The 3,518-nt window shown below is 39.6% G+C and overlaps 1 protein-coding gene across 1 annotated transcript in view; it reads left to right on the forward strand.

Moving 5' to 3' along the window:
* Positions 1-232: 232 nt before the first annotated feature.
* The window catches only part of galns (galactosamine (N-acetyl)-6-sulfatase), a 154,114-nt gene continuing 150,828 nt past the window's right edge, over positions 233-3,518 (forward strand). The window contains exon 1 of the mRNA XM_043706485.1: positions 233-308. The gene's annotated coding sequence lies outside the window, so the exon portion shown is untranslated. The remainder of the gene's footprint in view (positions 309-3,518) is intronic.

Here is a 3,518-nt window from a genome sequence, read left to right on the forward strand (position 1 = left end):
CCACCTCCTTTGATCATATGCCTTGCTCTTACCCATAGTATGATACCCCCTGTTTGGACCAAACTTCAGAGGAGTAGCTTGCAAATTAAGAAAGCAGACAATATTTCTTGACAAATTAATTCCATAAAACCAGCCTTGTATGTGAGTAATACCACTGCTTTTCTCTGTTTGCAGCATACACACCACAGGAGATTGTGGGAGGGATCCCTGATTCAGAGATCCTTTTGCCAGAACTTCTCCGGAAGGCAGGATATTCCAGCAAAATCGTTGGGAAGTGGTTCGTCAACTTTAAGTCATCAGTGTTCTGAGTAATGTGTCTGTAGGATTACAGTACAAATGTTAACATGGATTCATAGATGATAAAAGAAGGCCATTTAGCCCAGCATGCCTGAACAAATTCTTTGATAGAACAATCTAATATATCAGCATACTGTAATCTTTTCCAATAGACCTTCAAGTATTTATCCAATTCTGTTTTCGAAGTTATATTGAATCCACTCCATCTGCTGTGCAGGTCATTGTTGCTTTCGAAAAGATGTTTATTTATGTCATCTCTGTTTGTTTTGGCAGTTATTTTAAATTTGTGTCTTCTGATTAGTAACTTTGTTGCCGGTGGAAACATTTTGTTCTCCACACTTCCTCTGTCAAATGCCTTTTTGATTTTGAAATTCCTCATCCCTGGAATCATTTGTAAATTTCCTCTACACCCTATCCAAGGCTTCGACGTCCATCCTAAATTATGGTATTGAGAGTTTTTTTTATTTTTCCATGGATGTGGGCATGGCTGGCAGGGCTAGTATTGTTGCAATCCCTGATTACCCTTGAGAATGTGGTGGTGAATTGCCTTTTTTGAGTTGATTTCATTCTTGGAGTGTGATTACACCAACAGAGCTGGTAAGAAGGGAAGTCCAGGATTTTGACTTCGCGATATTGAAGAATGGCAGTACATAATCTTCTTAGGAACAACATTTATCTCCCACTTCAATTTTGAAAACAGCCTTCACCGATGCATTCTGCTTTCTGTCCCTTCAATTCCCTGTTTACACTGTCACTGTCCTTCTCTACCTATGGTCTTTTAATTTTATGAACACACCTACTATATGTAACTTTACTGAAGCTATTTGAAACTCTATGTAGATAATATCAACTATCTGCATCGACTTTCACCAATGAAGTTATGCTGAGTTGCCAATTTTTGCTGGGTTTAGTCTTTTCCCTTTTCAACTAACATTTTAAATTCACAATCTTCTCGGTCTCTGGCACCACTGCCATTGTGGCCTGACCTTCTAAAACTGTCACCCTTAACTTCCCTTCGTGATTAGGATGCTTCTCATTCAGACCAGGTAATTGGACCTACTTCAAGTACTTCCAAATTTTACCATAACTCCTCTAATTTATTTTGATCATATCCAACGTAAAAATTTCCTCTTCCTTCTCTGTATATCTCAAGTGAAGACTTTGCAAAGACATTTGGTACCTCAGCCAACTTAACGAGATCTTTTTGGTTACTAATTAACCCTATTTTTCCTTTCTTTAAATAAATAAAAAGTAAGAAAGAGTTGGGATAATGTCAGCCTCTATTATAAAGTATAGATGGGCTTCAGATCAGTTCCACAGGTCGGTGCAACATTGAGGGCTGAAGCGCCTGTACTGCGCTGTAATGTTCTATGTTCTATGATACAATAGCAGAAAATTTAGGAATGCATAGAATGATCAGCACGACTTCATTGTGGAAATAGTGTCTGACAAATTTATTAGAATTCTTTGGGGATGTAATGAGCAGGATAGATAAAGAGGAAGCAGTGGATGTAATATAATGGCTTTTCACGTTTGATAAGGTACACCACGTTAGGCTACTTCATAAGATAAGAGGCCATAGTATTGGGGTAATATATTAGCATTGAAAGAGGATTGGCTAATTAATGGAAGATAAAGAGTTCGGATAAGGGGGTGGGGGGGGGGACAGTTTCAGGATGGCAACCTGTAACTGGTAGTGTGTCCCAGGGATCAGTGCTGGGGCCATAGCTGTTTTTAGTATATATTCATGGCATAGATGATGAAAGTGAATATATAATAGCCACTTCTATAGATGTCACCAAAATACGTGGGCAGGCATGTTGTGAGGGTTGCACAAAGAATCTGAAGGTGGATGTAAGTTTGCTTGCTGAACTAGAAGGTTCATTTTCAGACTTTTCGTCACCATACTAGGTAACATCATCAGTGAGCCTCTGGTGGATCTGCAGATGGATATAGACAGGTTCAATGAGTGGGCTAAAGCTTGGCATATGAAGTATAATGTAGGAAAATTTGAAGTTATGCATTCTGGCAGTAAGAATAGAGGAGTTGAATCATTCCAATGGAGAAAGACTGCAGAAAGCTACAGCACAAAGGAATTTGGGAGTCCTTATGTATGAATCTCAAAAATCTAGTTCACAAGTTAATCAGGTAAGAGGGAAGGCTAATGGAATGTTGGCCTTTATTTCAACATCTGGAAGTAGGAAAAGCTTGCTAAAACTTAAACTACTTAGACCACTGTTAGAATATTTTGAACAGTTTGGACCTTTTATCTAAGAAAAGAGATATTGACATTGGAGGCAGTCCAGAGAAGGTTGATTAGGTTGATCCAACGTATCGAGGGATTGGCTTATGAGGAGACATTTTGTAGGTTCGGTCTGTGCTCATTAGAGTTCAGAAGAATCAGGGAAGTGTCTATTATACATTCACTTCCATCATCTATGTCTTATTGAAGGATACAAAATTCTTTGGGGACTCGATAGTGTAGGTGTAAAGGGGTTGCTTCCCCTTGTAGGAAAGTCTAGGACAAGACAGCGTAATTTCAAAGTAAAAAGTTGCCCAGTTCGGACAAAGGTAAGAACTTCTTCTCCCAGAGGGTAGCGAATGGGGAGGAATCCTTTATGCAGAGTGCTGTTGTGGTGGAGTCATTAATTATATTCAAGGCTGAGACTAACAGGTTTTTAATCAGTAAGGGAATAGTCAGGCAGGTGGAGTTGAGGATTAATAAATCACCCATAAACTCATTGAATGGCTCTGCAGATCCACTCTGCTTTTTTTGTCTTATGGACTACATTTTTACTATTAGTATGTTTTTATGAAATACTTTGTGTTCCTTTTATGTTAGCTGCTAAATTATTCTCAAAATCTCTCATAATAATATCTCTCATAATAATATCCTGGTGGGACCTCTATAAACAGGATGGTCTACACCTGAACCTGAGGGGCACCAGTATCCTTGGGGGGAGGTTTGCTAGTGCTCTTGGGGGGCGTTTAAACTAACTCTGCAGGGGCATGGGAACCCAGATTGTAGCTTCAGGGCGCAGGGCCTGGAGTGTAGGGAGGTTAGGAACATGGCATCAATTTCAAAGGAGAGTGCCTGTAAACAGGAAAGTGGCTTGAAGCGTGTATACTTCAATGCAAGAAGTATACGAAATAAGGTAGGTGAACTTGCAGCGTGGATTGGTACCTGGGACTTCGATGTTGTGGCTATTACAGAGACATGG

This window comes from Chiloscyllium plagiosum, chromosome 17 (assembly GCF_004010195.1).
Source record: "Chiloscyllium plagiosum isolate BGI_BamShark_2017 chromosome 17, ASM401019v2, whole genome shotgun sequence".
In the NCBI taxonomy this organism is placed as follows: Eukaryota; Metazoa; Chordata; class Chondrichthyes; order Orectolobiformes; family Hemiscylliidae; genus Chiloscyllium; species Chiloscyllium plagiosum.